The sequence below is a fragment of the Camelus dromedarius genome, chromosome X (genome assembly GCF_036321535.1).
Source record: "Camelus dromedarius isolate mCamDro1 chromosome X, mCamDro1.pat, whole genome shotgun sequence".
Lineage (NCBI taxonomy): Eukaryota > Metazoa > Chordata > Mammalia > Artiodactyla > Camelidae > Camelus > Camelus dromedarius.
The window spans coordinates 110,783,594-110,808,250 of NC_087472.1; the positions used below are offsets into that span (position 1 = coordinate 110,783,594).

The window sequence follows — 24,657 nt, forward strand, 5'->3', positions numbered from 1 at the left end:
TCATGGTTTTCACCCTCTGTTCCCATCAAAACCAAAACCTGACATCCTTTGGATGGCAAACAGCCTTCATGTTCATCTACCAGAGTTGGCACCACAATTTCAAATTTTCATCCAAATCGTCCAACAACAATCTTCATCTTGAAATTTGAATCAGCGTTAAAGCTTACCATTTTTCCAATTTTTTAAAAAAAATTTTTTATGGACGTATAGTTGCCATACAATCTTGTTACAGGTGTACGACACAGTGGTTCACAATTTTTAAAGCTTATGCTCCATTTGTAAGTATAAAATATTGGCTATATTCCTCATGCTGTACAATATATTCTTGTAGCTTATTCTATACATAATAGTTTCTAGCTCTTACTGATCTACCCCTGATATTGCCCCCTCCCTTACCCTCTCCCCTCCGGTCACCACTGCTTTGTTGTCTGTATCTATGAGTCTGCTTCTTTTTTGTTATATTCAATAGTTGGTTATATTTTTTAGACCCCACATATGAGTGATAACATGCAGTGTTTGTCTTTGTCTGGCTGGCTTATTTCACTTGGCATAATACCCTCCAGGTCCATCCATGTTGTTGCAAATGGCAAAATTTTCGTTCTTTTTTTATGGCTGAGTAGTATTCCATTGTGTGTGTGTGTGTGTGTGTGTGTGTGTGTGTATCTCACATGTTGTTTATCCATTTATCCATTGATGTACATTTAGGTTGCTACCTTTTTAAAAAATTACACAATTTAGCACTCAGTCTGGTGTTTTGCTGAATGTGGCCATTTTTTTTAAAGCACAAAACAAGAAAGAGATATTTAATTCCTTGTAAAGTTTGCCATTAGAGTCATGTTTTATGAATGGAATTTATAACCACGGGAAGAATTATGGTCAAGTATTCCAGCTTTTCATCGCTTCCAGCTGGGCATGTCTGTATCAGGTTGGGGTTTGGCTGAAAGCAAGTGAAGTTCATTTTGGAATTTGGTAGAAAGATGATCAGGAAGGTTCTTGAAAATCGTGTGAGGTTGGAGGTCCACTCTGTCACTCTCTCTGCCACATGTGACACTAGAAGGAGACAGTGATCGATAAAGCAGGAAGAGGACCCTAGAACCTAACCACGCTGGCACCCTGATCTTGGACTCCCCAGCCTCCCGAATTCGCAGATCTTCAGAAGCCAAAATACCTATCCACCGCATGTGGCTTTGTCCTTGTAAAAGCATTGAGAACTATCAGACAATCAAACACTTAGACCATCTGGGATCGATACTTCCTCGGTACAAGATCTGCCTCAAGTAAGGATCTGCTTCTTTGACACAAGACCACAAGTCCGCAAGTAGATAGTCATACCGTGTGTATTTGGCCCCACAAGCCTTCTTAAGTCAAGCAAACAGCCTACACGGGGCTGGTTTGACTAAGATTTGTGGTAGCAGATTCAGACCTTGTCCCCTCCTGATGTCAGCTGGAATGCAACGACCTATCCATTTGGCCTTGGGAGGGGGGTGCTAATAAGATTTAAAAGATAAAATACGGTTTGCTGATGGGTTAAGTTAGTTTTTTCACACACATTGCTGAGCATCTAAGTAAATTTCACCTAATCCATTACATGCAATGAATCAGATTGCACGTGACAGCCCTTCCGTGTGACAAATGGGTTTATAAAGTATTACTCACACAGCATAATGGTAATCTGTCTGCTCCTTGGCCGGAACCCAGGCACTCCATTTTTTCCGCAACGGTCCTAATTAATCATTTCAAAGCATCATAATACACATAAAACATTTCTTTCTCAATGAGAGGTAAATAAGGTTATCAGCCCTAAAGGAACAGTATTGTCCCGCAAAGTTGTGATGAGAGAGACGGATAATTAATCAGTTCTTCCAGAGCGTCACACATGTCGGGGAAATGAAAATGTTCACAGGAGGTTATCCTATTGGACAGGTTCAGGTTTACAGGTTGAAATATCTTATCTTGAATGGTCTCCTCAATTGAGAGCTACTCGATGGCTATGCCTCGAACGTATATATTCCCCCGGGGGCTGGGAGTGTTTGGCCCCCCTCCTTTTTCAAATATCTTCCACCTCAATTGCGATAACAACGTGGTTTTTGTAACACATCTCATTCTAACACTAGGGTGGAGGTGTTATTTCCGTGCTGACAGGAGAAGTGGCAAAACTATTTTCCACCTCAATATTCTTACATTTATCATCCAACCTCTCCAAGCTGAATGGTCTATAATTCCATTTCTAGACCAATATTTTCAATCATATCCCTGCGAATGATGGGCAGTTTGATAGACAAGGGGTTGTCAACTCCGTGCAGACACTTGGAGGGTTATAATGTTCTCCTAAAAGCTGCCTTTCCCTTTAAGTCGATGAGCTACTGGTGTTTCAGGTGTGAATTTTTAAAAGGTTCTGGGTTAAGAAGAAGGCAAATGAACTTAAATACAAAACAGAAACAGACTCACAGACATAGAATACAAACTTGTGGTTGCCAAAGGGGTGGGGGGTGGGAAGGGACAGACTGGGATTTCAAAATTGTAGACTAGATAAACAAGATTATACTGTATAGCACAGGGAAATATGTACAAGATCTTGTGATAGCTCACAGTGAAAAAGAATGAGACAATGTATGTATGTTCATGTATAACTGAAAAATTGTGCTCTACACTGGAATTTGACACAACATTGTAAACTGACTACAACTCAATAAAATAAAATTGAAGAAGAATATTCTGGGTTAGAAGGCTATCTTAGATGGAGAAAACATATTAGCATCGGGCAACTAAACGATTAGGAATCATTTGAACATAACGGCTTTCCTTAAAACATAAAGAATTTCTTTTCCAAGTTGGAGGAAAAGAGGGAAGGTTTCATTTTTCTATGTTGAACTTTTTCTGTCTTTATTGTCCGCCTAACCTCAGACGTGTGTAGGAAAGGAGGAGGAAAGAGTTGGACACCTGTCTGGTCAGTTCTTTATCCTCCAAGTGTAAACACTTGAAGGTAGTGATACATGATCGAGTGGATGGTAAATTCTGCACATCCCACCTTGTGGTGAACACACAGGGGATTTTCTTCCACGTTTTTGGAGCTGTGTGTGTTATAAGAAACACACACACAAGGCTTTTTCCAGAGCACTTTCTTCTGTCTTTGGTGATGCTGAGCACAGTCACCAGGCCACCAAGGATCCTCGTCAGCCCCCCTTGACTGTGGGCACCAAGCACGAAAGGAGATGCTGGGAAGCAACGGAAAGGTGCCTTGTAGCAGAGCTCCAGCCCTGCGAACTGTCTGGACGTGGCTTGTCTTGGCGTAGCTTGTCCTGATCCACCGTAGACATGTCACCGCTGAGCGGACTTGTTAGCTGATGGGGCGTCTGTCGTGGGATCCGGCGGGCCGGTGCGTGGGCGGTAAGAGAACTTAGCAAAGACAAAGCAGGAAAGGAGTCTATCAGGGACGCTGTCATAGACAGCGGTCCTTTTTGGGGATGGGCCAATGCGTGTAATGAGGCGACGGGCTGTGTGATCAGCTCGTGTGCAAGCTTCTGGTTGGGCGTCGGTGAGGTAAGAGAGCGGTGTGTGGCGGGGAAACTCAGAGTCAAGTACTTCTTAGACAAGGTCCAGGCGTGCGCTCAGACCAGCCAGCTATTTTGGCATTGGGGTATTATAAGGTTAGATCCGACCCAGACCGGTCAGCTCCCCTAGGTCAGGCACCTGCTGGATGGCGGACAGTACTTTATCCTTAGGCGGTGGGGTGGGCTGCACTGCGGCCGGGGTCTGCGTCTGGACGTCAGTGGGCCCCACAGCCCCGAGTGTGTGCATCTGCGCACTGGGAGATGTTCAAACCTGGCTCAACGTTCTGCCCACACTTCTTTGACCGAGAGCTTCCCAAAGAGTGGATCGTAGCAAGGACAAATACCACGTGGGACTTCTGGGAAAATACCTTCGCCTTGAGGCTCTCTAAGCTTTCCTGAAACGTGTTGACTGCTTTATATCCCAGGCTAAGAGGAAAAATTGGATAAATCAGAAAAATGAGCCAACAGCTCATACTCTGCAGGTTGGACTGTAACACAGACACACCCTTACGCAGCTAGAGACGGCACTGGGATTTGCTACCGACGAGTGTGCATTGGGGCGGGGGTGGGGGTGTCAAAGAGAAAAATCACCCTGCAGATAACTTATTTGGAAAATGACTGGTCGTGCGTCAGCACATTGGAAGCAGAGGTAGGAGTGAGGGGCAATGGTAGTTGAGTGTGAATCAGAGTCCATCAGAGTTAGAATAAATGTGGTTTTAGACTGTGTAGACGGGGTGCATCCAGTAATGACCTAAGAGGAAACTGTCTTTATTTTTAGCAATAAATAGCCCTCTACTTCAAAACAAATTGGATTTGTATTGTATTATAAGAGCAATATAGCAGATTTGAAGAATACGCATTGCAGAAGTTGAAACATGCATCCCTGATTAAACTAAATAACATTGGTAGAGAGCATGATACCAGAAAAGCTGAGCTTGGAGATAGTAGCCAGCTTACAGCTGAGTTGGGGAGACGGTGATGGAGGAAGCGATGGAAGCATGGAATCCACAGGCACGACGTGGCCAGGTGGATCGACTCCGAGGGCGAGGGGATGGGAGAGTGGCCGTTCAGGGCTCCGGGAAGCCCCCAGAGTTTAGGGACCACGTGACCTATGAAGAAGCAGAGAGGGGTCGTACCACGTGTGGTGTTGTCACGCCAACGCGATGCCGAGGTGCTGAGATGCTGAGAACTGGACCCGAACTCCTCGTGAGAACCTCCTACCAGAGCTCACTGCACACAGCCAACATGGAGTCACATCTGTCGGAGCTTCCTTTTCCCCACCTCTGTGTCAGCCTTCATTCACCTTCTCAATTCATACCTTCCACCGTTTCGTAGAGACCACGTCTATTTCTGCAGCTCCACGCGATACGCCTTGAGGTATTCCCCCCCTCCGTTTTTCCAAATCTGATTTTTGCTGTTTCTTTTCACCTGCTTTCTTAACCAACCATTTCTCAGATGAATACCCTGAGGTCAAAGGAGATGAAAACTCTTGACATCTTCTTTTGAGATCTTCAGGGTTTATAAACACACCCCTTAGGCCGGACACAAAATAAGTGACTATGGCTCTGCAGAAGGGTCACCCATGGGCATGAAATACAAAGGAAGGCGGAGGGACTGTCCAAGATTGGAGGAGACTCAGAAGACAGCTAAGTAGGGTGTGGAAGCGCACACTGCATCCCGGGCCATGAACTGAACACGAGGGGCAGAACTGGAGAAACCGTGATAAGATCTCTAATTTTAGTTCAAGGCGTCGCACCAATGATAATTTCCTCTCCCATACCCCATCCTCCCCTTCCTCTCTCCTTACTCCTTCCCCCTCATCTCCCCTATATCCTCTCCCCTCTGCCCTCCCCCTCTGCCCTCCCCTCCCCCCTCCTCATCTCCCCTCTCTCCTCTCCCCTCTGCCCTCCCCTCTCCCCCTCCCCCACTTCCCCTCCCCTCTCTCCTGTGACTACTTTGGCAACTTTTGGAAAGTTTATACTTACCTTAAAATCAAAACGTTACAAGGTAAGTAAAGCTGAAATTAACAGGAAAAAAATCCTGCAGCTCACTCTCTGGCATTTTAAAAGTAGGACATTCATTCTTTTTCCTTTGTTTGGTTGAAAGTTTTTTAAAAAATGCTGTATAAGCATTTATCTGTTACTCTTTAGATGCTAACAGATTATTGGGTTTTGTTTCATGTTATTTCTAAGGCACAAAAGACTTTTTTAATTTTTTTTTGAAGTATAGTCTATTTATATTGTTGTGATAATTTCTGGTGAACAGCATAGTGATTCATTTATACATATATGTATTTCTTTCCATATTCTTTTTCATTATAGGTCATTACAAGTTATTGAATATAGTTCCCTGTGCTGTACAGTAGGACCTTGTTGTTTATCTGTTTTGTATATAGTAGTTACTATGTGTAAATCCCAAACTCCCGATTTAACCCTTCCCACCCCCTTTCCCCGCTGGTAACCATAAGTTTATTTTCTATGTCTGAGTCTGTCTCTGTTTTATAAATAAGTTCATTTGTGTTCTTTTGGTTTTTTTAGACTCCTCATATAAGTAATATCATATCATCTCCAGGTCCATCCATGATCTCATTCTTTTTTATGGCTGAGTAGTATTCCATTGTATAAATATACCACCTCTTCTTTATCCAGTCATCTGTTGATGGACATTTAGGCCGTTTCCATGTCTTGGCTATAGTAACTACTGCTGCTGTGAGTATTGGGGTGCAGGTGTCATCCTGAAGTAGGGTTCCTTCTGGATATGTGCCCAGGAGCGGGATTCCTGGGTCATATGGTAAGTCTATTCCTAGTCTTTTCAGGAATCTCCATACTGTTTTCCACAGTGGCTGCACCAAACTGCATTCCCACCAGCAGTGTAGGAGGGTTCCCTTTTCTCCACAGCCTCTCCAGCATTTGTCATTTGTGGACTTTTGAATGATGGTCATTCTGACTGGTGTCAGGTGACACCTCATGGTAGTTTTGATTTGCAATTCTCTGATAATTTAGTTATATTGAGCATTTTTTCATGTGCCTATTGGCCATTTGTGTGTCTTCGTTGGAGAATTCCTTGTTTAGGTCTTCTGCCCATTTTTGGATTGGGTTTCTTTTTTGTGGAGCTTCTTTTTTTAAAAAAAAATGAGATAAAATCCACATAATATAAAATGAACTATTTTAAACTGTATGATTCAGTGACATTTAATATGTTCACAGTATTGTGCAACCATCACAACTACCTGGTTCTAAAACGTTTTCATCACCCCAAAAGGACCGGCTGAGCAGTCACTCCCCATTTCTGTGTGCTTTCCCACCAACCCTGGGCAACCACTTACCTGCTTTCCTGCCTTATGGATTTAACGTGTAAATCTGAACATTCTCATGTAAATGGAATTGTACCATACGTGGCCCTTTCTGTCTGCGTCTTCCACTGAGAGTCGTGTTTTCCAGGTTCATCCACGTTGTAACGTGTTATCAGTGCTTCATTCCTTTTTTAAGGCTGAATACTATTTCGTCGTGTGCACAGACCCTGATTTGTTTATCCACTCATCTGTTGAGAGAGATCTGGAAGGCTTTCCCCTTTGGGCTACAGCGAATCCTGCTGTGACGAACATGCATGCACGGATTTTTGCATAGATGTATATTTTCGTTTCTCTGGGGTATCCACCTAGGACTGGAATTGCTGTGTCCCAGGTAATCCTATGTTTAACTTTCCAAGCCTCAGTCTTCACGTGCCCGAATTCCGTTCTTTGGCAGAGATCCCACTGTGGGCTTACCTGCTTTCCCTCTTACTACAGTCTTTAAGGATGTTGAACCAACATGTGAACTCTAAGATGCAGCCTTCACGGCTGTGCTCTTGGTGAACTCCTTTTATAACTTCAGTGTCTTAGAACAATGATCAGATGCGCTGGTCCTTTCTCCTTGTCTCACAACGACCATGCTTACATGTTACGGACAATTCAAGCCCCGTCCCATACAGGGGATGTTTTCATTCATTCTTCACATTTATGAACATATATATATTTTAGCAACAGCCTTTAACATTTTTATACAAGACAGTCTGGCCCTGAGTCACTTCCCTTGGATGAGTTGTGTGGAATGATCTCCAAGGGGGCCATGCTCCTTCCTGAAGGGAATCTGGGAATCTGTTTCCCTCTTGTTCTTTCGCTGCTGTACCCCCACCCCCCATCCTCACCATGGTCCTTCTGCGTCTCGTCCTTGTCCGCGATGAGAAATCCGCCTTTTGACTTCCTCCCCTGTTTTCCCTGCGGCGACTTTGGGTACCTCCCCCTGACCTCAGGGGGCTGGTGGGAATTCACTCACGGAGACGTCACCACTTCCACGCCAGGCGCCTGGCCATGGCACGTTCTGGTCCTGACCCCTTCTGATGAGGAGCGTTGTAGGGCAATTTCAATAAGGCATTTCCCCTGCCCCCCTCCCCCGAAAATATCGCACGCAATGCAGCGTTAACAGAGAACACACTTGAGGCTGCTCTTCTGACCATTTCTTGTCATTGGGTCAAATCTTCGAGCAAACCTCTACCTGGCCATTGTCGTTCTTATCGGCTACACTTTCCCCCTGACATGGAAACTCTCACCTCGGGCTGTTTTCTCTCCCTCCTGCCACCATCCCATCTCACACAGCTGCTCTCCTTGCCCGTGGACACGTGCGCCGGGCTCTTACGCGGTCCCTGTCTCCTTTTAGCCGAGGCGTGGTGATTTCTCTTTCTCATGCTCCCTTACTATGAAAAAGACAGCAAGTTTGGCTGAGACCCGCTGAGTACAAGCGCGGAAATTAAATCAGAAGTTTCGCCTCCATGCTGTGCCCGTGAGGGCCACGTTCCGTTCATCTCACCGTGACATGGAGCGCACGCCCACCTGCGGGGACTCCTGTGCCCGGGCCCGCGTGACCCGGGCGCGCCTTCCCTGCTGATCGGAGTCCCTGCCACCCGGTCTGTAGCCGGGTGCCCGCTCTTCTCACGTGTGCGTCCTGTCTGCCCAGCACCCAGCCTCCTCCCGTGGTGCGTCTCCTCCTCCTGGCCTCCTCCTTCCTCAGAATCATCCCTAAGTCACTGCCAGCCTGCCCGGCTGGGGATGGGGAGCGTCGGAAACGAAGCAAAATAAAATAGGAAGAGTAAAAGGACTCGAGGATGTAACTTCCGCCTTCGGGATGCAAGCTCCACACGGGCAGACACTTTGCACGTGGGTGTCCAGCACCACACGGCACTTTGCCTGGTACGCGTCCGATACTCGTAAAACGTCACATGGACATCTTGGCCCGAGCACACACTCCATGGTTCATTCCTCTCCGTTCCGTCTCATCATCTCCCCAGCCCACCCGAAACACCAGCTTCCCTGCCTGCCCAGTTCCCTGCAGTCTCCCTCCCACTCCTGTACCTTTGTACCATGTGGCTTTCCTGTCCGGTACTTTTCTCCACATCTCAGAAGACTCAGAACCCCAGCTTCTCCCCTGCAGGGAGATTTCACCGGACACCCCAACTTCCTCGTCTGTGTTCTCCCATCACCTGGCGTACGTGCTCCTCTGTATCCAGTATCATTTCAGACGTCTTTACATATTGCATGGACATATCCATTTGTAGAGACATATATATATACATAAATATTACTTGTATCCAAAATCATTTCAGATGTCTTTACATATCTGCATGGACATATCCATTTGTACAGACATATCTATACATAAATGTTACTTGTATCCAGTATCATTTCAAATGTTTTTACATATCTGCATGGACATATCTTTTGTACAGACATATATATACATAAATAGTACTTGTATCCAGTATCATTTCAAATGTCTTTAAATATTTGTATGGATATATCCATTTGTAGATACATATATATACATAATATATTACTAATACACATATATTACTCAGCTTTTCGTGCTTTTAATATTTATATAAACAGGATCCCACTGGACAATTTCTTTGACTTGCTTTTTTTTTTCAATTCAATGTCACGATTGATCAATGTATTCACAGGGAGGTCTGTAGTTAGAATGTATCGACTGCCGCTACTACGTTGTGTGAATGCATTCCGTCTACAGACCACGTTGTGTGAATGCATTCCGTCTGCAGACCGTGTTGGAGAAACGAATGCTGTTCTGTGCTGTGCTCACGAGTGGGCCGTTACTGTCCGGTTCCTCTGTGTCTGGTGATGTGTCCTATTTGAAGGTAGTCTCACCAGGTTACACTTGCCATAATACATAGATTATTCCTATCAATTGTCGGTTTCCACCACGAACGTCTTTCAATTGTCGGTTTCCACCACGAACGTCTTTCAATTGTCGGTTTCCACCACGAACGTCTTTCAATTGTCGGTTTCCACCACGATCGTCTTTCTCTAACCCTAATGCTCCCTGGCATGGAGTAAATTGAAAGCCGCCTCTATGTTGCTAATGGAGTGTCTGTTATAATTTACAAAATTGCATCCTACACTCAGATTTCCAAATGTATCCATCTGTGCTTACATGGCCAATTTTCATTTAAGGGTATATTCATAACATTAATGCAACGCCAGCAGCCATAGTTTGCTCCTTTTATTATGCTACGGAATTTAATTGAAAAGCACGACTTATCTGAGTGATTTTTTAGCATTAGAGTAAAAATTATCCCCAACAGGAGCCTTCTTTACACTAGTCACACACATCAACTGACAATTACGTTTTTATTCCCAGCATTCCGAAGTTAATCATTACTCTACGCTCAGGTTAAAAAAAAAAAAAAAAGAAACAGGAATCAATAGCAAATCAACTCACAAAACAAATCTAAATATAGGAACTTCTCATTAGAATGTGCCAAAGAGGGGGGAAAAAAAAGTGATCCATTGCCTATTTCTAGCGCGGCCATTGTTTGCGGAATCATGGCTTTGAATCCCAGATTTTGGCCTAATTAAAAACAGACCTTGAATACCCCACGAACGGGGTGATTTGCATTCCAGAATCTTATATTGTCTTTTTATTTCCTACATACCTTCGGGTTTTCTTCAAAATACTGTTCCTGGGTGCACTGCTGCTTTTGAGTATTTGCAGCTCCTGGAGCTGATGACGAGAGAAAACGCGACGGCCATCACGTATGTTCTCGGGGAACGTTCGAGGGGCTTAATGAACCAGTGAAGAGGAGCGAGCGGTTTGACTCTCTGAGAATTCAAGATTGTGAAATTGCTCTATTGCTGGAGGGAAAAAATGTAAGATTTTTCACAAAAATCCTTAATAGAGCCAAGCAGGTGAATACATTCATACAGCATGAAAGCAGGATAGAGAGATTTAAGGTCTTTATTTTTTTTTTAATCTTATCAACCTCTGATTAATCGTAAAGTTCCCAAATAACTGAGCGGCCACACCTGACTGCTTCAGAAGCGCTGTCACTCATGAGCACATCTGGATTTTTGCGTTCCCACTGCCTCTCGCTAAAACAAGCTGAACAGCTGATCCCATCCGAAGTTTCCTGTGACCCAAACTTCCTTTATGTCATTTACCATCTTGTGTGGCATATTCAGTGTCTATACACACTGACCTTAGGAAAACAAGGGTGGTCCTCAAATGTTAATCCTTCCCCAAACACTTGCGTTTGGATGTAAGGACAGACTGGAGCATCGCGGACACAATGCATCAGTGACTCCATTTGGATGTTTGCATGACTGCTTTTCCCAAGCGTTGGAGTGCCTCATACAGTGCAAAGCAAAGCAGCACTTTAAAAAAAAAAAAAATTTTGTAGACGCGGAAAGGAAAAGCAGAAGCATATCCCAAGACCGACAGAGACGGAAATGAAAATTGTACGCATCAAAGCCTTCCATGAGTAGACGGTCTCATTGTTCGATCATTCTTCAGACCTGGCTAGAGTCTTGGCGTTGACTGTGATCCGTAAGACTGTGCCTCGGGCAAACTACAAAACCCCGCCTGGGAGAATATGACATTTTAGTGTCTACTGAGCTCTTGTGGAGTTTTGGTCTTATTTCTTTTTTAAAGGAAGAAAAAAAAAGTTAGGCAGGCAGAGAAAACAGTCTTACTTTCACCATTTTGCAGCGGATGAAATAGGCAGTTAGGCAGATGGGTCATTTGTCCCCAGTTTCTGTCCCCAGTCAGTGCCGAGGTCAGGATCAGAATCCACATCGTGGATTAATTCACGGAGCACAGCCTCCTCCGTTCTAGCTGCCTCTCCGTTTCACGGAGCAGGGACGTTTACTAAAAAGCATGCGACGTCATTACCACCTGAACTGGACATATTCAATCTCCAAGACGCAGGGCTCTCTGCTACGCCGCATGGCGTGACTCTGTGGAATCTGCAGTCTGGAGGGAAACAAAGCAAAAACCACGAGTGGTTTAAAAAAGAAAGAAAGAAAGAAAAGGAAACAGGAAAAAAAATGAGGACATAAACCAAAAACACATCACAGGAAAGATAATGGAATGATGTTGCACACGGGGTTTCCCATGAAAATGTGCAAAGCGATCTCTTGGTCGGGGCATGGAGTGGAGTAGTCACGGGGTGTGACTCAAAGTTATCTGACCTCACCCCACTTGGAAAGAACCCCAACAGAGCAGTGATGAAGTGAAGCGTTCTCTTTAATCAGATCCGTATTTAAAAGAAAGGTCAAGGATGAGTGAAGTCTGGGTGTCTGGCCTTGTTGCAAGATAAGATCACTCAAGCGCACTTTAAAACTGTGAGCGTCTGCGTTGATGACAGGATGTGTACGAACCTATTAATGTTCGTAGAGACTGGTCAGGAGGAAACCTGTGTTCTAGTGCCTCTTGGAGGGGGAACAAGTAGCTGAGTTTATTAGGGTTTCTAACTGCCTCGGATTCAACGCCGTGGGCAATGTTTTCTGGCGTTGAAGGTGTAAGTCCGTTGCAGAGAAGAAAGAAAAAGCAGCCTCCGAGAGGTAAACCGTCCGTCTAAGCATTTCCGCAGGGAAACCTGCAGGTGTACCTGTTCTGGGAACAGACAAAGGTTCTCACGAGGGAGGAGAAGCCCCCGATGATGGAATCGGTGGCGATGACAGAGCGAGCCAGGAGTCAGGGCTTCCACCCGCGCGGAGGCAGCGTGGCGCTCGGTCGTAAACAACGCTGGCCGTGCTGGGAGGGAAGGGGTCCGTGGAGGAGAGCCTTCTTTGTCACCCCGAGAGCATTCTGTGTCGTTCCGCAGTGTGGCTGACCTTGCACCTCTGACTGCCGGAAGGTTATTCGAACTCACAGACGTACGGATGAGCACAACGGAATGTTCCTTCTGCACGACGAGACGTCGGCCCTGTAGCGGCCGTGATTGAGAAGCCTGCTGGGTTCTTCACGGAGGGGATGGTCAGGAACTCACGGGCTAGAAACCAGGGGGTTGTTCCGATGCTCCACTCTGCACGTCTGTGTGAGATGTCTGTCCCCCCCCACCCATGACTCGATGACGGCTTCCGCGAGGACAGACGTTGAACCTATCTGGGGACGGTCCTACCTCTCTGAGGAGCGTCGAGAACTAGCCTAGTTCAGTGGCCCTCGAATTGCGGTCCTGGGGTCAGCGTCCCCTGGGAACTCATTAGGAATGCCAGTCCTTAGGGTCCTGCACTCCTGCAGAATAGGAACCTTTGGAACCTCCAGGGTGGGGAGCCCTGTGGGTGGGGCCGTCCCGGTGATTGCAACGTTTGCTCAAGTCGGAGCACGCTGCTGTAGCTGAGCTTTGCCCAGCTCCGTCCTGCCCGAGGGTATGAGCCACTGGGACATGATCTGAAAGGTCTTGGCCGCATCTCTGAAGAGTCCGACGCAGCATTAGGATGTAACGAGTTTGTCGTGAGTACCTGGCTCTCCCTGAAGGTTCTCATTTGGCACTTCGGGCGCGTGAGCGCCGCTCTCCGGACTCACCTGGTGACACCCGTCACGAGAATCATACGCAGAATGGAAGGGGGCCTGCGATGAGATCGTTTCCCTCATGGCTCCCTGGAAATGAAATTGCTAAGAAAACGGACTTGAGGTTAAAAAGTAAGTAATGAGTAACCACTGGATGAGTCAAACCCTCCCACCTTATTTTTCCTGTGGGGGAAAAATTTTTTTTTTTAAAGTATTAACAAGAATCATGATAGTGTCTGATTTTTAGTTAATGTTCAGGTGCAAAGAAATGGTCACAGCATCGTCACAGCAAAGCCAGCCTCCTCGTTAAAGTCATTCTCTTCCATCAGGAACAGAAAGATTATTGCTGAAATCATTCCTTGTTCAGATACCTAAGCATGAGAACAGATACTAAATCGCAGAAGGAAGTACTGATAAACTTTGTTACCACAAATGATTTATCTGGGATAAGCTGCTAATTTTCTAGAAAAGAATATGTTACTAATATTAACTCAGGAAGAAAGAGAAAAAAACAAATTAATCAGTTTTACAACCCCAGTTATGAGGTGCAGAGGAAATACATACCCCTGTTGGCATGAAATCTGATTTATCTGAAGGGCACGTTTGGTGAAAATTTCAAGAAACGTATGAACGTAGTGTAATCTCTGTGAGTGTAGTCCACCATTCTGTCAAGCTGCTATAACCCTGATTTTTTTTTTTTTAAACACAGAGAAAAATGAAATGATGACTAATTAAACTCTAAGTTCCATCAAGCAGACAGAGGCAACAATAAACGTAAAACATGAGCAGTTGCAGCGTCCTGGCCGGAAAATACAACTTCCAAATGGAGTTCATCCCAGCAACGCGAGGATGTTCAGAATTAGGTGATTGATTAAGATATCATATTAACATTGGAAGAGGACACTAATGCACTCACAGTAATGTGTCCAGGAGGAAAATTAATGAACACAAAAGGCATCAACTAGGGAAAGGAGTGCTTTGCACAAGAAACTTGCAGCAAACATCATGTCATGATGCAGAACTTTGCTGCCGGAGGCGTTTGGGGCTTATGAGCTCCTACCTGGAGAACAAAATGGCAGTTTCTCCTTCCCTGTCCTCAGGGCCGTTCCCAGAAATGCTCCAGATTCTCCCACAGCAGTAGGACCTGGACGAGGCGGACCCGCCCCTAGAAGCCCACAGGTGGCTTGTTGCTGTGTCTTCCCGTAGTGTCGGTTCCCAGTGAGGCCCACCCAAGAGGTCCTTGGAAAATCTCCTTCTTTTCTGGCCTTTTGCAAGTGGAAAAAGATCTGGGACGGTCTTGTCAACTCATCCAGGCTGCGTTAGGGAAACAACACGCGTTTAAAAACTCCCTAAGCATTAGGGTGTGAACTGGTGAGACGTGCTTTGGGCACGGCAACGAAAATCGATTGCAACGTTAATTTTTTCATTTATCATCACACACAAGCAAATGAGGGCGAATGCATCTGGGCGGTGCTGGGTTACAAAGTTAAAATGGAGGGGAGGGTCTGGCTCAAGCGGTAGAGCGTGTTCCTAGCATGCACGAGGTCCTGGGTTCAATCCCCAGTGTCTCCTCCAGAAATAAATCAACCTCATTACCTCCCCCCTCAAAAAACAAAGTTAAAATAGCTTTCTTCACCAGCGGGTGCCAGGGTCTTGGATATACTCGTGGTCGGGGTGAACACGGGAGGACTTCCAAGATGAGCTGTTTCCCACACTTACTTCATCTGCGGAAAATCAGCCCCAGAAACGTACACTGGACCAGGCTGTTTTATGCTATTATGGATGGTTCCAATTTCATATGTGTGATATTTAAGTTCTAACCAGTCCTAAACAGAACACAAAATATAGAGCACAGGGGGAAAAAAAGTACTTAATTAAGCTCAATATAAGCCAAATAAGTTGAAGGCTGTGAGAAAATAATCCTGAAGCAGACATTGCTTTTTCATTATAAACAGTCAAAACAATAAAAAAAATAAAATAAAATGAAAAGGTCATGGTTGACCTACAAAGACTCAAATCATTGTAGAGTCAGTGGCTCCAAAAAAAAAAAAAAGTCATATATTGAGCAAACCAGCCTTGAATGCTTTTCTTTTCTTTCTTTTTTTTTTTTTTTATTCTTTTCAACGCTAAGAAGTAGCTTCAGTAAATGATGGAAGTAGAAATACAGGAAATTTTTCATCATGAAAAAACACGGATATGGCAGTTATAAGAAGAATGGTATTTTGTATCCTCACGCACAGTCATTTTCAAAACAATGGAGACTAAAAAAGACAGACCCCAGCATGACCACTGCAGGTCATGTGCGTTCCAGCATAACTGCTTTGATTAACCCCGGATGATGACATCTTTAAACCAACTTCATCGGGACGGTCATTCCACAGAATGAAAATCAATTGTAATGGATATAAAAATAGATCGCTGTAGCAGCTGATCATCTTACAGGGGCACTTGGAAAACAAGTAGAAAGCGTCCAACACCGGAACAAAGCAGCGATCAAGGAACACATACTATGAAAGGAGGAGGGGGCTGGCGGGAGCAGATGGCCGCTAACATGAAAAACAACTTTGTGCATAATAGCAAGAAAAAAGGGGGAAAGATTTTACCCAAGAAATTGGCATCTCCTATAGTCTTCGTGGGATTGAAATTATTTAATTTTTTAAAACTTAATTTAATTTTTTATTGAAATACAGTCAGTTACAATGTATCAGTTTCTGGTGTACAGCCCAATGTCCCAGTCATGCATATATATACATATGTTCATTTTCGTATTCTTTTTTCATTAAAGGTTATTACACAGTGTTGACTATAGTTCCCTGTGCTATAGAGAATTTTTAAAATTTGTTTTTATATATAGTGGCTAACATTTGTAAATCTCAAACTCCCAAATTTATCCCTTACCACCCTCTTTCTTCAGTAACCGTAAGATTGTTTTCTATGTCTGCGAGTCTGCTTCTGTTTGTAAATAAGTTCATTTTTATCATTTTTTTTAGATTCCACATATGAGTGACATCATAAGATATTTGTCTTTCTCTGTCTGACTTACTTCACTTAGTATGAGCATCCCCATGTCCATCTATGTTGCTGCAAATGGCATTACTTCATTCTTTTTTCATGGCCGAGTAGTATTCCATTGTATAAATGTAACACAACTTCTTTATCCAGTCATCTGTTGATGGACATTTAGGCTGCTTCCATGTCTTGGCTGTTGTAAATGGTGCTCCTATGAACACTGGGGTGCACGTGTCTTGAAATCATTTTAGAATGCTCCTGGCAAGCCATCTGAGCCCTGGCAATGAGTCTTCACAGTACTTGTAACTTTTGACTGAGTAATTTCAATTTTAGGAATATTTCCTACGGGAACTGTCAGAAAAGCAGGAAGAGATTTTTGTGCACCAATAGTCACTGTCATATTGTTTATTACACCTACAAATTAGAAGCAACATGTAAATAAAGTAAATAAAAAGCAAACAGACGTGATCATCACGACATTTTTCAGAGGAAACAAGCTTAAAATTCCTAATGTATCAGTTGCTCCCATAAATCAAGAAACGACAACATATGAAAAATGCTCAAAGAGAAAAAAAAAGATTAAATATTTGAATCCTGTTCAGCAAGGAAATGACATAAGTTAAAAAAAAAGAGGGACAGAAAATATTTAACCTCGTTAGAAGTCAAAGGTAGAGAAACTAAAACTGAATTCTCAATAATTTTTGCCTACAAAAATCATTAAAAGTTAAAATGCATAATGGCCAGGACTTGTCAATGGGGCCTGGTTTTCTTTGAAAGCAGCCAAGACGTCTACCTCGTGACCATTATCATAATTTTAACACCATATTTATGTATCTGGTTTGTGATTAAAATGCACATTTCTCCCACTAGAAGATCAGCCTCAGGAAGGTGGGATTTATACGAACTTTTTTCCCCTGTGTATTCCTGACACCCAGTAGGGCTCAGTCAATATTAATCAAAGGGTAGCTGAGCATTGATAGATTCTCAGACCCTGCTCAACGGAGTATAAACACTCACCCATCCTGATGGTGTTGCTGAATTATGCGTCCGCGTTCATAAAACTCACATCCTCGTTGAATCAGCCATTCCCATCCCATCAATTTATCTCCAGAACGGCTTATTTTTCACTGAATGGGCATCTTTATCCCCCTCACTCTGTGGGGAAAATGTCTCTAAATGAAAGAGGCTAATCAAGCCAGGGCACTGTGGCGAAGAGGAAGGCGTGCACGGTGACACAGGAGGGCTGAGGCAGGTGCCAGCACGCGGGCACCGGAGGGCAGGAGAGCAGAGCGGAACCCCGGCATGGCTCAGGGCGGGAGGGAGCGCACAGGGGCACCTTCCTGGGACGGTGTCAGCCCTCGCGCAGATGAGGGATGGAGCCAAAACGGAAACACACAGGAAGACGGTCTGCGGAACCACCGGCCGAGCCCTGCCACCTTAGCATCCTGGGAGCTCCAGTCTCCGTCCCCAGGCTTCCCTTCAACGAAGAGAGGGCGTTCTCTGCATAGAAGTGGACCGGGGACGGGTGGGGGGCTTCAGACCCTCCGTCTCCAGGACCAGTTGTTCCTAGCACTGGTCATCGAGGAAGTTTCAGCCAGCCTTGCGAAAACCCACGCACAAACCCACGGAGGAGCGGCGAGCCGGTCGGTGAGCCCAGCCCAGCCTGGCCCAGCCCAGCCCGGCCCAGCCCAGCCCAGCCCAGCCTGGCCCAGCCCAGTGCGGCAGCCTGTTTCCCGGTGAACCTGCCATGGAGAGACCTTCACCTGCTGGAGATCTTGGTCTCCTCCTCCAGGTGACTATAGGTGCCTGCATTTCCACCCTCCCCGCTCCCTCCAAGCTAAAGGCAGAAATCAGTCCTGTGAAGAAGAAGGAAGAGGAGACAGAGATGAAAGAGAAGAAGGAGAAGGAAGAATTTTAAGCGAAAGAAGAGAAGACAAGAGGGAGAGGACGGGAGGAGGCGGTGGGGAGGAGGAGGAGGAATTGTATCTGAAATTGTTGCAGGGGACCCTTCGTTGCAGGACCAGAATGCACCTTCTGGTCGCCGCTCCGTGGATGTGCAGCAAGCTGCCAACAATTCTCCTAACCTGCTGCTCCCACTTTTTTGCGGGGAGGAATCGCTGGTTCTTGTAGTGGGACTCAGACTCCCACCCGGACCGCAAGGGTTCTCCCCGTGTCCTGACCGATGCAGTCCAGCCACTCTTGATACGTCCCTCATCTGTGGAGGTGGCGTCACCACCAGGAGACACATACAACTTCAAGGAAAGTCAGAGTGAGCCAATTAAGATACAAACACGGGCGGAATTCCGACATGGAAGTTAGTGGCGTGTGCGGCGGAATGAAGTCTCAAGAACGGGGCGCAGGGGTGCAGAACATGCAAGGTCCTCTTTGTAAGTTGGGGGAGAGGAGTGTAGGGCAGGCTGACCTGAGTTTGAGAGTAAGTGGAATCTGGGTAGAGGAAAGGTGGTTCTCAAAGAGGGAACCTCCACTTGCTGCCTCGCGGGAGCTGGTTCTTGTCAGAGATCCAGCTTCTCCGGCTCCGTCCCAGACGTACTGACTCAGAAACCTCAGAGAAGGGGGCCATCGATCCATCTGCAGTAGCCTTCCAGGTGGTTCTGGTGCCACTCAAGTTTGAAAGCCGCTGGTCAGGTATGGAAGCACAGAGGCTTCGCGGGAATAAACAAACGTGGTGTGTGCAGGGAGAAAGTAGGAATCTGAGTTGAGTCCAAGATGTTCTGCTTGCAAAATAGCCCCCCCCCCCCCCGATCCCTGTCATGTGCATTTATCTTACAGGTAAAACAAAACAAAAGTCAACAAGAGTCACAGTGCAGGGTTCAGCCCAGTCTCTTCCAAAGCGAGACATAAAATGTGAATGCAAGAATTCTCAAGTGTTTCTTGTTCACAGAAACCGCCCAATCATAGGCTCCCACACACAACTCTGTTGAACGCACGTTCTGACACGCCGAAGTTTCACTGACGGAACTCAGTTAAATACAGAAAACTGCACCAAGGATGGTTTGCTTGAAGGCTTTATGCCATCATCTTAGTGTTTGTTGCATGACTTTAGAAACAGATCCACAGGGAAGAGAGACCAGAGATCTGTATTTCTGTCACTGATACTTCAGAACATGAAGTCGAGTGTGAAAACAAAAATCAATCTTACAGGAACCTCATTTATAATCAGAAATTGATCAGGCTGGGACGTCGGTGCTGTGAAACCGTGACAAGCTGGGGGGTGGTGGTGGTGAGGGACAGAACTTACTGGGCGGAAATGTACTTCAAATGGGCGTCCGCCCCGGTTCCTGCCACGGGGGCGTCAGCACCAACATAGCACCTGAAATAAATCACAACCGCTGAAATTCAGGACTAAGACCCTCTTAATAAAAAGAAGAAAAATGACAGTAGACTATGCGCCAGTGTACAGGCTTGAGAGGGAGTTGCAGATAACACCCTGTGTTAACTTTTTAAGAAGAGGGGTTTCTGTTTCAAGGACGAACAGTACAGCTTCAGAGAGGCAAGGGCAGAGGTGTCTGTCTGTCCCCCACCGATGTAAGATGATTACCAACCAAAAATGAAGGACGCGAGACTATCAAAGCACATGCCTGAGTCAGGTAAACGTTGGCTTTAGGACATCCAATTCTCAAGTTCAACATACCTTGGGTCCTTTATAATAAAGTCAGTCTTACCTGAAGTATAGAGAAAGGAGAAGAAACACACGGTAAAAATGCAGCGATCGTTAAATCGGTAAAAATGTCGTGATCGTTAAATCGGTAAAAATGTCGCGATCGTTAAATCGGTAAAAATGTCGCGATCGTTAAATTGGTAAAAATGCCGCGATCGTTAAATCGTAAGCCAAGGTCAGACCTCCATGCTGGCTCTTTAGGTGATGGGTAACCCTGGGCGTCGGGGAGCGTTACAACGCCTCGCTAAGCAGCACGTTGCAAAATGCCAGTGAAGGTCGCGGAAGTCTGAAGGGGAGCGAAACCAGATGGAACATGCTTGCATTTTTATTTAAAACATGCGCACCGTCCTTTCCGAGATACCCTGAAAGATGATCCGCTCTTCCGCTGAGAGCTATCATAAAATGCAGCGTGTACATTTGTGATATAAACTGCACTGTATGAACTCTATGGTTTTTTTTTCCCTCCGTGAGCTCAACTTACTATCTGTTGATGCACGTACTCAGGAGGAAACACTCTTTCCCGTGAAGTTTTAATGCGCAGCAAATGAGTTTAAACTGCAGCCAGTGATTGGGGTTAGATAGGGCTGATTAAATCTGAACGCAGCTCTGGGTCTGAGCTCGCTCCTTTCTGCTGTGAAACAGCTAACGTAGTATTTGCTTAGTTACTTCTTACTTGGCGGGTTCCATAAAGACAGAGTGGGCTGGGTTCTGTCACGGCCTTGGTGGCAGAGAGCACGTGCTCCGTTTTGAGAATTTCTGTTTTTGTTTTTCATATGCAATGCTTCACGGATTTGCATGTCATCCTTGCACAGGGGCCGTCCTGATCTTCTCTGCATTGCTCCAGTTTTCACATATGTGCTGCTGAAGTGAACACGAGAATGTCTGTTTTAAAATACGCTCTGGGGTCAGCGCATATGGGTGGATGTCCAGTTAATCCACATTTTCTCTGCATTTGGTATTTGCCAGTCTTTCTGGGTTTTAATAATTTAGTCACTGTGGAATGTACTGGCTTTAATTTCCCTGAGACTAACCAAATTGAACACCCTTAAAAAAAAAAAAAAAAAATATATATATATATATATATATATATATATATACACGTACATATTTGAGAAACATACAACATAAAAGAAAGTCACAGTGGGCAAAAAAGATATATACAACATGAATTTATTATATACTATCAGGCATAATATATAATATACTTATACAAAAACGTTAATCAAATTATAAAATTATATCTGTAATATATAAACATTTATATTTAAAACGTTATATATGTGGGTGTTTGGCCATTTAGATGTCCTTTCTGGTTTTTTTTCCCTTAGATTTTAATTTATGGAAATCCCAAGCTACCAAATATATGCCTGATTTTTCTTCTGCTTTCACTCTTTTATTCTTTTTCCCCAAAGTGCTTAGAAATATAATAATTTTACAAGTAACATTGAAAAACAAGTTCAGCAAAGAAAAGTATTTCCTCTTGGAGCTTTCCCCTGCCGATAAACCACACAGCCCTGCATAAGTAAATGCTGTGACCGTGAACATGGAGGGAATTCTGTATGACCGGCGTGGCGTGGGATGCCGCCCAGTTTCGGCAATGAAAGTCCTGTCTCGGCTTTGCTTATTAAACACTGCTGCTCTGGGCATGTGCTTCAGACTCCCCACACCTTGTCTTCCTTCTCACACGATGATCCGGCCGGCTGCTGGAGGGCTGAACGAAACAGAACCTGTATTTCTGATACTTTGTACGTTCACTTACTTAGATGAGAATCTCACAAAAGTCGATGTTCTGTTGCATCTTATCCCCAGCTACCTGGGCTCGTATGTGAGTTTCTTTAAGGAAACTATGGCCTGGAGTCATACATAGCTTTCTGTAATGACCCTCCCAGTGAACAGAGTAAAGTAAAAAAAAAAAAAACCGAAAACCTCTGTCGATGGTTTTTTTGTGTTTTGGGGTTTTTTCTTTTTTCTTTTTTTTTTTGAATTGAATATAGTCAGTTACAATGTGTCAATTTCTGGCGCACAGCACGATGTCCCAGTCATGTGTGTGTGTATATATATATGTGTGTGTGTGTGTATATATATATATATATATATATGTTTTCATATTGTTTTTCATTAAGGATTATTACAAGATATTGCATATAGTTCCCTGTGCTATACAGAGAAAATTTTTTTTTTTAAATCTATTTGTATATATAGTGGTTAACATTTGCAAAACTAAAGAAAAAAAAAAAAAGAGGACACTAATGAACTCACCTAGAAAACAAACAGACTCGCAGATGTAGTATGGTTACCTGGGAACAGGGGTGGGAAGGGATAAATTTGGGAGTTTGAGACATCGATGCTGTTTTGAACACTTGTATTTCACAGATTTGGCCAATTTTGAGGATAAACGTTCCCTATCTAGATAAATAATAGGAATCATGATGCCTGAATGACTGCGTTGGGACTTACTCCAGGGGTCATGGAACTGCAAAAATAAACAGTAAATACACTGGCGCTGTCCTTTGAATCGCTGAGAGCAGGGCGCCTCCGAATGGAGCCTGCAACGTTTCTGTACATGTTAAAAGTGATCAGTAGGTGCTTCCGTCTGGTCTGATTCCCCCAGAGCCTGACGGATAATACCAGCCATAATATTGCTAATTAGCAGAACAGTCTTTCTCTTCCTGTGATAGGTTACTTAATCCAATTAGAATGAGGTTGGGGCTATCTCAGGCAGAATGATCTCAATAGTACCCACCCAGGTTTCAAAGACAAGCAGATTGAAGAACGTGCCATGTTTTAGGAAGACCTCAGTCACCTCTGAGAAGACGGTCTTGATTTCCAGATCGGGGCATTCCTCGTGGGCCCAAGGTTAGAAGCCCCCCCAACAGTTCAGGGGTTCAACGAAGCGTGCATTTCCAAAGAGCCATCCGTCTTGCACGTGTACCTAGAATATTATCACCCAACTTGGTGGTCAAAACGGTAACGAAAGAGAGAACCTTGCAGGAATCCATCCCCCCAAAAGATAATTTGTTTCAAAAATATTTTCCAAACAATGAGAGTCCACAAAGCACGTAGCAATGTTGGTACAGAGTGTGGGATCGTTGTTTCTCCATTTTCTCCTTGGTCTTCTTTCAGCTGTTTTCCAACGAAATTTTTGTGCCAGAAACCGGTTTGCTCTCAGGAAAGTAAACTTTTTGTAGGTAAAAATAGACCACCATTCCTTTCCCCAAATTACCTTTAAAAGTTGCAGCCAGAGTTATATAAAGCAAACACTTGCCTGGTTAACTTGAATAATGCATACTAGTACCCTTTTTTGTTTTTGCACGAAATGATTCTGTATGCCAGCCAGCGTTTGACTCCATCCAATTGCCCCGTGTTATCAGATCCTTTTTAACCTCACCCCTTATATATCGGGGACCTCCGTAATGTAATAGATAAAGGACAAAATGCACTTACAGGACACATTATGGACTTGGCATCCGTGGCTTGCCCGAGCAACGCTTATTAAGTAAACCTCAGCAGTGTGATGTCATACAAGGCCAGGTAGGCAGCGCTAGCCAGGAGAGGCTGGGCCACCTGCAGGACGTGCAGATTTGGCCCCATCCTCCGACCTCCCCAGACACGGATTCCACGATGGCCACGGGTGATAAGTCCTTAGGGCGATGCCGACATTTAAATAAAGCCACGGCGTGTGAGCGTGCTGGGTCTGCAGACCTCACTTCTTGCTCTCGGGGCCTTTTCTACACTCCCACATTCTGCATCCGTTATGTGCACTTGGAATGTTTTCATCCACCACCCCAGTGCTCGGACTAGGCAGTTACAAAGAAAATGCCTTTCGTATTCCTGCACTCCTGATGTTGGAGAAAGTTCCTTGCCTTCAGTAAACGTCTGCCGGGTGACTAGGTGAGGAACCGCAGGCAGATCATTGCATGAGCGCATGAGCAGAAAGGATGAATAAACCCTGTATGTTTCATTACAGTTTGGTGCAGGAGTTTGGGGGAGAAGCATACGTATTTCTGCCTTTTTGTGCTTCCAGTTGCTTGTGGTCTGGACTACGACACTAAGGCTACACCAAAACTGTCATTGAAGTTTTACTCTGTCTTCGTCCAGTTATTTCATACGGCTGCTAAGGAAGACGGGTCTCTGGCTCTGAGTGGCAGTGATCCCTGTGAGTATTGTTCTGAACGACACTTGCCCACATTATTATTTTTCACCGACTTGTATGCTTATGTCTTTAATGACTGGTGTGTCTGCACAGCGTTACAAGTTCAGGGGGCATTTCGGGCACGTTCCTAATCTATTTGGAGGACGTAATACAGTATTTGGAACGTGCGAGCGCCGATGATTCATTTATACTTCGTATTAGAGGAGTCCGTAAAGCTTTTTTTTTTTTAATTCAAAGTTAAAAAAAAATGCTAAAGCAAAAATTCTGAATTTAATATGTTCTTGGTTAAAAAGTGAAAGTGTGGCATGGTGGTAATGCTTCTACTGGTGGTCACTTCAAATATTATGCTTTTCCAATTAATTATATTTGATTCATTCTTAGTATTTTTTGTACATTTTTCTCGTGCTGTGTTTAAATGGGGTGATC

At 44.6% G+C, this 24,657-nt stretch overlaps 1 protein-coding gene and 1 non-coding gene across 3 annotated transcripts in view; one reads left to right on the forward strand and one right to left on the reverse strand.

Annotated features, from left to right (window-relative positions):
- The window catches only part of LOC135318491 (pseudouridine-5'-phosphatase), a 498,722-nt gene that overhangs the window by 358,009 nt on the left and 116,056 nt on the right, over window positions 1-24,657 (forward strand). The gene's annotated exons all lie outside the window — the stretch shown is intronic.
- On the reverse strand, window positions 20,846-20,952 carry LOC116151058 (U6 spliceosomal RNA). The gene has a single exon (XR_004134851.1). It is a non-coding gene; the product is annotated as a U6 spliceosomal RNA (small nuclear RNA).